The following is a 10,732-nucleotide window of genomic DNA, read 5'->3' as shown; positions in this document are numbered from 1 at the left end:
AAAGAAGGCAAGAGCATAGAATGGAGTAAAGACAGTCTCTTCAATAAGTGGTGCTGGGAAAATTGGATAGATGCATGCAAAAAATGAAACTAGATCACCAACTTTCACCATACACAAAAATAAACTCAAAATGGATAAAATACTTAAAAGGAAGTCACGAAACTATAAAAATCCTGGAAGAAAACACCGGTAGTAAAGCCATAGACATCTCATGTAGTGGAATTTTCACTGATACATCTCCTAGGGCAAAAGAAACAAAAGAAAAAATAAATATATGGGATTACATCAAACTGAAAAGCTTCTGCACAGCAAAACAGCCTCAAAATACAGAGGAACCCCACAGTATGGGAAAACATATTTGCCAATGATGTATCTGATAAGGGGCTAATTTCCAAAGTGTACAAATAACTCATACTACTCAACAGGAGGAATACAACCCAAATAAGAAATGGGCAAAGGACCTGAATAGACACTTCTCCAAAGAGGACATACAGATGGCCAAGAGACACATGAGAAAATGCTCAATGTTGTTAATCATCAGAGAGATGCAAATTAAAACCACAATTAGGTATCACTTCTCACCTGTAAGAATGGCTACTATCAACAAATCAACAAATTACACGTGCTGGCGAGGTTGTTTAAAAAGGGGAACCCTAGTACACTGCTGGTGAAATTGCAGACTGGGGTAACCATTATGGAAAACAGTATGGAGTTTCCTCAAAAAATTAAAAATGGAACTACCTTTTGACCCAGTGATCCCACTTCTAGGAATATATCCTAAGAATCCTGAAACATTCATCAAAAAGAATATATGCACCCCTATGTTCATAGCAGGACAATTTACAATAGCTAAGATCTCTGAATAACCCGTGTCCATCAGTAGATGAGTGGATAAAAAAATCTGTGGGAAATATACACCATGGGATACTATGCAGCTGTAAAGAAGAGGGGTCTCATATCCTTTGGGACTGTGTGGATGGACCTGGAGAATATTATGCTAAGTGAAATAAGCCAGGCAGAGAAAAACAAACATCACATGATCTGGCTTATATGTGGAATCTAAAGGTCATAATTAACTGATGAACAGAATAGATTCAATGACATGGAAGCATAGATCAGAATGACAAATGTCAGAGGGATGGAGGAGGGCAGGTGGGTGGAGGGGGAGAGATTAACCAAAGAATTTATATGCATATATGCACAACCCAAGGACATTGACAATGGTGGGGAGAGGGACAGGGGAGGGGAATGGGATAGGGTAGAGTGGGTCATTGGGGAGAAAAAGGGACATCTGTAATATTTTAAACAAACAAACAAGCAAACAAAAAAGATGATGAAATAAAGAGCTTCACAGATAGAAAAAGGCTAACGGAGTTCATTACTACCAAACCAGCATTACAAGAAATGCTAAAGGGGCTGGTGGAAGAAGAAGAAATATAGAGAAAGAAAGGAACACAGATATAAAGAAAGAATGGCAATAAATAAGTAGCTATCAGTAATAATCTTAAATGTAAATGGAATAAATGCTCTACTAAAAAGACAAATGGGTAAGAAAACATGACTGATATTTATGCTGCCTATAAGAGACCCACCTCAGAACAAAGGACTCACACAGGATGACAGTGAAGGGATAGAAAAAAATTTCCATGGAGAAAAATCTGAGGTAGCAATACTCATATCGGCCCAAATAGACTTTAAAATAAAGACCATAATGAGAGACAATTATGGTCACTACATAATTCTAAAGGGATCGATCCAAAAGAGGATATAACTCTGATAAATACATATGCATTCAATATAGAATCTTCAAAATATATTTTAAAAACTTCTGGAAGACTTTAAGGGAGAGATCAACAGCAATACAATGATAGTAGGAGACTTTAACATCCCACTGACATCACTGGATGGATCTTCTATACAAAAAATCAAAAAGGACACAGCAATCCTAAATGATACATTAGATCAAGTGGAGTTAATTAACATTTACAGAACATTCCACCCCAAAGATACAGAATATACATTCTTCTCAAGTGCACGTGGGACATTTGCAAAAATAGACAACATGTTAGGACACAAAGCAAGTCTTACAAGTTCAAAAAGATTGAAATCATACCAAGCATCTTCTCAGATCACAATGGCATGAAATTAGAAGTCAACTGCAATAAAACTGCTAAAAAACATTCAAACACATGGAAGCTAAATAACATGCTATTAAACAAAGAATGGGTTACCAAAGAGTTTAAGAAAGCTATTAAAAACCTCTTGGAAAAAAATGAAAATGGGACTCCAAATCTATGGGACACAATGAAAGCAGTCCTGAGAGGGAAATTCATAGCAGTACAGGTCTCCTCAAAAAACAAGAAAAACTTCTAATAAATTATCTAACCCTACCACTTAAAGACTTAGAGAACAACAAGAAAAGCCCAAGTTAAGTAGGAGGAAGGAAATAGTAAAGACCAGGGTGGAAATAAATCACATAGAAACTAAAAATACAATAAAAACAAGCAATGACACCAAGAGCTGGTTCTTTGAAAAGATAAACAAGATTGATGCACCTTTAGCCAGACTTACCAAGAAACAAAGAGAGAGGACCCTAATAAATAAAATCAGAAATGAAAGAGGCGATATAACAACTGACCCAACAGAAATACAAAAGATTGTGAGAAAATACTATGTGCAGCTATATGCCAACAAACCAGACAACGTGGGTGAAATGGACAAACTCCTAGAAACATACAATCTCCCAAAGCTGAATCAGGAAGAATCAGAAAACCTGAATAGGCTGATAACAACTAATGATACTGAAGCAGTCATCAAAAATCTACCAGCAAACAAAAGTCCTGGGTCAGATGGATTTCCAGATGAGTTTTACCAAACATTCAAAGAAGAACTAAGACCTCTTCTCAAACTCTTCCAGAAAATTCAAAAGAAGGGAAGACTCTCAAGCTCTTTGTATGAGGCCAGCATTATCCTAATCCCAAAACCAAATAAAGACACTACAAAGAAAGAAAATTACAGGCCAATATCCCTGATGAACATAGATGCTAAAATCCTCACTAAAATACTAGCAAACTGGATTCAGCAATACATTAAAAAGATCATACACCACAACCGAGTGGGAATTATCCCAGGGATTCAAGGCTGGTATAATACTCACAAATCAATAAATGTGATAAATCATATAAACAAAATGAAGACAAAAACCATATGATCATATCAATAGATGCAGAAAAAGCATTCGACAAAATCCAGCACCCATTTTTGATAAAACCTCTTAGCAAAGTGGGAATAGAGGAATTATACCTCAACATAATAAAGGCCATATATCATAAACCTAGAGCCAACGTCATAGTCAATGGTCAAAAACTAAAACCATTTCTCTTAAAAACAGGAATAAGACAGGGTTGTCTGCTTTCGCTACTATTATTCAACAAAGTGCTGGAAGCCCTTGCCACAACCATCAGACAGGAAGAAAACATAAAAGGCATCCAAATTGGAAAGGAGGAAATAAAACTCACTATTCACAGATAACATGATATTGTACATAGAAAACCCTAAAGACTCCATCAAAGTATCACTAGATTTGATAAATGAATTCGACAAGATAGCTGGATACAAAATTAACAACCAAAACGCTATGGCATTTTTATACACCAACAATAATCTCTCAGAAAGAGAAACTTAAAAAAACAATACCATTTACCATTGCAACTAAAAAAATAAGATACCTGGGAATAAACTTAACCAAGGATGCAAAAGGCCTATACTCGGAAAACTACAGGACACTGAAAAAAGAAATAGAGGAGATATAAACAAGTGGAAGAATACACCATGCTCATGGATTGGAAGAATTAATATTATTAAAATGTCCATACTAGTCAAAGCAATCTATAGATTCAATGCAATTCCTATTAAAACACCCACAGCATATTTCACAGAGCTAGAGCAAATATTCCAAAAATTTATATGGACCCAAAAAGGACCCTGAATAGCCACAGCCATCTTGAGAAAGAAGAACAGAATTTGAGGGATCACTTTACCAGATATGAAACTATACTAAAAAGCCACTGTAATCAAAACAGCCTGGTATTGGTACAACAAGAGACATACAGATCAATGAAACAGAACAGAGATCCCAGAAATGGACCCAAGCTGTTATGGTCAATTAATATTTGACAAAGGAGTTAAGAGCATAATATGGAGTAAAGACAGTGTTTTCAATAAATGGTGCTGGGAAAATTGGACAGCTACCTGCAAAAAAACAAAATTAGATCACCAACTTACTCCATACACAAGAATAAATTCAAAATGGGTAAAAGACTTAAACATAAGTCATGAAACCATAAAAATCCTGGAAGAAAACATAGGCAGTAAAGTCACAGACATCTCACGTAGTGGAATTTTCACTGATACATCTCCTAGGGCAAGAGAAACAAAAGAAAAAATAAACAAATGGGACTATATCAAACTAAAAATCTGCACATCAAAGGAAAACAGCCTCAAAATACAAAGGAACCCCACGGTCTGGGAGAACATATTTGCCAAGGATACATCTGATAAGGTGCTAATTTCCAAAGTGTACAAAGAACTCATACACTCAGCAGGAGGAAGACAAACAATCCAATTAAAAAATGGGCAAAGGACCTGAGTAGATACTTCTCCAAAGAGGACATATGGATGGCCAAGAGACATTTGAAAAAATGCTCAACATTGCTAATCATTAGAAAGATAAAAATTAAAACCACAATGAGGTATCACTTCACACCTGTAAGAATGGCTGCCATCAACAAATCAACAAATGACACGTTCTGGTGAGGATGTGGAGAAAGGGGAGCCCTGATGAACTGCTGGTGGGAGTGCAGACTGGGGCAACCACTATGGAAAACAGTATGGAGGTTCCTCAAAAAATTAAAAATGGAGTTTCCTTTTGACCCCATGATCCCACATCTAGAAATATATCTTCAGAATGCTGAAACACTAATCAGAAAGAACTTATGCACCCTTATGTTCATAGCAGGGCAATTTATAATAGCTAAGATCTGGAAACAGCCCAAGTGCCCATCAGTAGATGAGTGGATAAAAAATCTGTGGGACATTTACACCATGGAATACTATGAAGCTGTAAAGAAGAAGGATCTCATGCCCTTTGGGACAGTATGGATGGACCTGGAGAAAATTATGCTAAGCAAAATAAGCCAGGCAGAGAAAGACAAATATCACATGGTCTCACTTTTGTGTGGAATCTAAAGAACTTAATAAACTGATGAACAAAATAGTTTCAGTGACATAGAAACATGGAACAGACTGACGAATCTCAGAGGGGCAGTGGGGGTGGGTGGGTGGTTGGGAAGAGATTAACCAAAGAATTTATATGCATATATACATAACCCATGGACACAGACAATAGTGTAGTGAAGGCCTGGGGCAAGAAGTTGGTGGGGGTGGTGGAAGAGGTTAATGGGGAAAAAAGGGAACATCTGTAATATTTTCAACAATAAAGATAAAGTTAAAAAAAATAAAAATAAAATGTAATAATTATTACATTAAAAATAAAATAAATATGGTAAATAGGAGGGCCACAGGCCAGCTCCTGTTAGATAGATAACCCATCTATCCCATTGTTTCTGAGTGATCTAACAAGAATTTGCCTGTCATGTATATTCCACTCTTTTTCAACTACCTATAAATCACCCATTCTCACTTCTAAAATCTAGTACCCCATTCCCCGCCTTTCTCCTTCACCCATAAAATGTCTTATATACCCAATGTTGCCTCACTGTGCTTGCAATTTTCATGCCTATGTGAATTCTCCAAGTGCATGTATTAAAAACTTAATTTTTCCCAGTTAATTTGTCTCCATTAATTTGATAATAAGCCTAGCCAGAAGAATTTAGAAGGTGGGAGGAACAGTGTTAATATTTTTTTCACCCCCACAAGATTATCATAGCCTCACTCAGTCCCAGCCTTTCCCTGGGATCTTCTACCAGTCACTGTGGTGTCCAAGATGACAAACTGCTTCTTGAGGTGGTGAGCTCTGCATTCCTCAGGGTGTGTGAACAGAGGCTGGATTCTGTGTGGGTCTGGGCTATTGCAGTTGGGATTGCTGCCCTGCATTAAGTTGTCCTGCCCTTCCAGTGTATTTCCAAACTCTGAGGGAATTCGTATATTCCTAATGGTGGAATTGCTGGTGGGCCAGCTGACAGGAATGTGGGGGGGGGGGAGGGGTGCATCCCCCCAGAGCCTCTTCAATTTCACTGCACCGGGATTGCCTCTCTTTTTCCGTCTATGCTTGTTTCTGCCCCAAGTTTTCCCTGGACATAGGGTGGGCAGATCCTCATAAAAATAGCCAATACACCCTATGGGTGCCCAGGGTAGCTGCCCAGAGCAAGAGAGGAAGTGAGAGGCCAGGACCTGCAGGCCTAGCCAGCCTCCCCAGCCATGCTGTACAGCCTGAGCCACTGAGCTTGTTTGTGGCCTGTATGTGCCTCCCCAGGATGCCACTAATTCCATCTCACACCTCCTGTCTCTTGGGGGCAGCTTCAGGAGGATCATCATGCCCCACATAGGAGATATTTGGGGTGCTTCTTGACTTCACCAATGGTTTCTGATTCCAGGCCCTGAATAGCTGTCTGAATCTTCCTAATCTTTGGTTCCATAGATGCCAGCTTACAGAACCAACTGGTGGTTACCTTGGCAACACGGCAAATATTCGGGCCAGCCAGGCTGGGTTTAGTGAGACCCTAGAAGGTATGCATCCCTGTGGGCTTTGTATTTTTTAAAAAAATATCTGGGCACTCAGTAAAAATAACTTGACTTGGCAAAGCTTTTCTGTTGCTCTTTCTCTAGGGCTTTCTGTTTGTGAACTTCCTAGGGCTTCCTATTTGGGCACTTGGGTGGGTAAGTGGGGGGATTAGCAAAGATATGGAGGGAATGGGTAGAAAGCAGCAGGCAGCAGTGGAAAGAGGAAGCTTAGGTCTTTGGTATGAGAACGCCTGGATATAAACCTTGTTCCCTGACCTTCGGCTGGTGGGAATGAACAGACCTCTTCCCTTAGATCTGCTCTGCCACTGAACGTTCTCCTTCTAGTCCCTGGCCTGCAGCATCCTGACCTCATCTGCCTAGCTAAGCCTGGCTCCTCCGGATGCTTCTCATACCATGCCCCCACTCTCACCCCACTCGGGCACCCCATCTTTCTCCTGGATGCCTCACTGGTCCACTTGACTTCTCTAATTCAACCTCTGCACTGGAGCCAGAGACGCTGCACTAAAAGGCAAATCTGATTCCCTCATAAGATCCTGCTTAGAACCTGCTCCAAAGCTCCCTAGCTCCCCTGCCTCCTCTTCCACTCCCCTGCAAGCCCCTTTGCTCAAGCTATTTGCCATTGTCTAAACCATGCTTCCTCCTGCCTCTAGACCCTTGTCATGGCTGTTCCCTGGATACCACCCCCCTACTCCTCCTCACCCTCCCAGTGTTCACCTGGCTACTTCCAGTGCCTTCTTGAGGATATTCAGTTTGGGCTAGCTCCTCTGGCATTCCTGGCCTGATGCCTGTGACTAAACTGTGAGCACTGATTTTTTCTTTACTGATCTGTCGCATAGTATCCCTGTGCCTATCCTGTCCTGCCTTGGTTCTGTCAATACTGCATAGGGAGCACCTTGGTGTGTTATCAGAGAAATTGTGGTGTGCTCTTCCCCACTTGGGTCCTTATAATATCTCGAGAAAAAGAATTTTCTGAGACTTGCATGGGAGGACGAGTGATTTTTATTTGCATGGAATTACATCCTTGGATTTCTAAAGTCCCATTTCAGTCATAGAAGTGTAGCTGGGGTTTCAGAAAAGCTAAAAGCAAAGTCAGTGTCCAGAGTTTCTGTTTCATGTTGCAACCTAGTCCAGTTCAGCATCAGGCTAGTTACAGTCCATCAGTCTATTGTGGGTGGAGGTCCACATGACCCTGAGTGCACCCTGAGCAATAAGATTCCCAAGAGCATAAGAGGAACCAAGAGCACAAGAGCACAAGACAGCGAGTTCCTTTGTTCAGGGGAAATATCCCAAATTTCATGCCCTTGCAGTGGTCATGCCCATTCTGGCCAATGACCTGTTCCCAGGTGTGACTGACAAGCAAGTACATTCCCAACATCACCACAACTTTGCTAAGCATGTGTCTATTCTCCTCCCTGTCCGGTCCCTTCCCCCAGCGACCTGCAGGGAATAGACCATTGGCTCCCTGGAGAGTGTAAAGCTTTAGCTTCCTGGTGAAGCTGCCCAAATGACATGCCAATAATATTTGGCCTTCCCTTTCCTCTTTTCCTGTTATTAATAACTAGGTTAATTACAATGGTATCAGGTACGGGCACTAAGGTAAGGTCACTTCTAGTCCATAGAGTGCTTTTGTATGAATTAGAAAGAGACATCTTTCCTCGAGGCAGACACAGTCCCACACCAGGGTGCAGGGCTTAGCAAGTGGAGCAGGGGCTGCATACTAGCTCCTCTTTCTCCTCTAGCTGGCACTGTGACCTTGGACTCAGTTGGTCTTGACTGTGTCCCTAGGCTTGGTGCTGCACCTGGCCCAGTATGGGTGCTCAGAGGAAGGAGGTTGATTTGGAAGGACCATGTACTGTGTCTCCAGCCTCTGCCCTTGGCTGGTCCTAGATCCTAGAGGGTTATGTTTTCCTCCTGGTCTTGGGTGCTTCCTGCTGTCCTGGGGCTCTCAACTGGGTCTGTCCAGCTCTGTTCATCTTTGTAGGTGCTTATTCTCACAGATTAAATTAATTTCATTCCTGTTCTTGTTGAGATTGTCCAAAGAGAAACCATGGTTGGAGTCGATAGGCTGGGTGCCTGGGACTTGGAGGGCAGGAGAGGGCTGGAACCCAAGGAAGGAAGACACGGCCACTGTGGCCTGAGGTGATGGCCAGAGGCAGAAGGGTTTGCAGAGGGGCTGGGGCCAGGGCCTGAGATTCCGCTCAGTTTCCCCCAGCCCCATCCTTCTCAGTCATAGGCTGCAGCTGTCTCCAGGGGACTTTCTGAGATGTCAACGACTCTGGCCCATCTATCCTGTCTTGTGAGGGGAGCACAAGGTCAGCTCACTGGGGCAGGGAAAGAGATGGCAAACCTCCCATTCACTTCTCCAGCATTCGTCAGGGAGAAGGATGGCCCTGTAATGGCTCCTGTCACACTCAGAGGAAAGACAAAGCCCTCACAGCCTACATGATCTAAATTCATCCCCATCCCCTCTCAGACCTCATGTTTTCCACTCTCCCCTCACTCCTCCTCCCCACCCACTCTGCTTCCACCAAGCTGGCCTCTGATGTCCCTCCTACATGCCAGGCATGCCCCACCTCAGGGCCTTTGCACTTACTGTTCCCTCCATCTCAGAATCTTCTAGCTCACTCTAGCTCACTCTCTTGCCTCTTTTACATCTAGACTCAAGGGTCACATTCTCAATAAGGCCTTCCTGACCATTTGTTTGAATTGCACCCCATTCTCAGAAAGCCCAGTTCTTGCTTAATTTTTCCCATAGCACCTATCACCACGTAAAATATAATTTATTTTACTTTCTTATTTTCTTTGGTGTTGGTCTCCCTTATATAATGTAAGCTCCACAAGGTCAGGCACTTTTCACTGGTCTATCCCCAGTGCCTGGCAGAGGGTAGATCTAATGGAAATTTATAAAAGGAAACAAGAATGACTAAATTACAAGAGTGATAAAAATGGCAGCTGTTGAAAGAAGATGGCAGCCCCAGAACAGTGTGAATGCATGGCCAGTTCTTGGTGAAGTGTTGAGAGCCAGACAGGGGCAGCTGGGCTGAGAGGTGGCAAGGGTTGGACGGATGAGGATCCTCGTCATTAGCAAGGGCGGCACGGACAAGCCTAGCCTGCTCTTGAGGTTCGCAGGTGATACTTTTGATCCAGAACTTGCAGCAACAATAGGTGTTGACTTTAAAGTGAAACCAAATTCAGTGGATGGAAATAAGGCTAAACTTGCAATATGGGATACTGATGGTCAAGAGAGGTTCAGAACATTAACTCCCAGCTATTATAGAGGTGCACAGGGTGTTATATTAGTTTATGATGTCACAAGAAGAGACACCTTTGTTAAACTGGATAATTGGTTTAAATGAATTGGAAACATACTGTATGAGAAATGACATAGTAAACATGCTAGTTGGAAATAAAATTGATAAGGAAAATCATGAAGTTGATAGAAACAGAGGCCTGAAATTTGCACAAAAACATTCCATGTTATTTATAGAGGCAAATGCAAAAACCTGTGATGGTGTACCTTTTATGCCTGGACTGTGGGAAAGTGAGAACCAGAAAAAGGGAATCAAACTCTCACACAGGGAAGAAGGACATGGAGGCCTGTGGAGGTTATTGTTCTGTGTTATAAACTCTGGGAAATGTCATATTTGATCAGATAGTGACATCTTTCTGTATATAAACTCTTTACTATTTTAGGGGCCTTGCGGTTTGCACATATTTGTTTTGTATCATGGTGTAAGTATTTACAAGAAATCTCACTCATTGGCTTTTCCAGATAAAATGTTATGTTAAGTATGCACAATTTGCAGTCTATAGTTTTCTATGTAACATAAAACTGGTGTACCTTTATAAGTATACTTGATTTTATGATTTACATTTATCATGTGATTTTTAAAAATCCACCTATCTACTATATGTTAGAGCAAGGTCTACTTTTGATCTTTTTGCTTAAATGCTCCTATCAATTACTGAA

The 10,732-nt window shown here is 41.3% G+C and overlaps 1 pseudogene across 1 annotated transcript; it reads left to right on the top strand.

Moving 5' to 3' along the window:
• The first annotated feature begins 9,827 nt into the window (after positions 1-9,827).
• LOC308569132 (ras-related protein Rab-18 pseudogene) lies at positions 9,828-10,387 on the top strand (annotated as a pseudogene). Its single transcript has one exon. The product of its transcript is annotated as a ras-related protein Rab-18 pseudogene (transcript).
• Positions 10,388-10,732: the final 345 nt, after the last annotated feature.

The sequence above is a fragment of the Miniopterus schreibersii genome (genome assembly GCF_964146895.1).
Source record: "Miniopterus schreibersii genome assembly, chromosome: 1".
NCBI lineage: Eukaryota > Metazoa > Chordata > Mammalia > Chiroptera > Miniopteridae > Miniopterus > Miniopterus schreibersii.
This window is presented reverse-complemented; position numbering and strand designations above follow the sequence as displayed.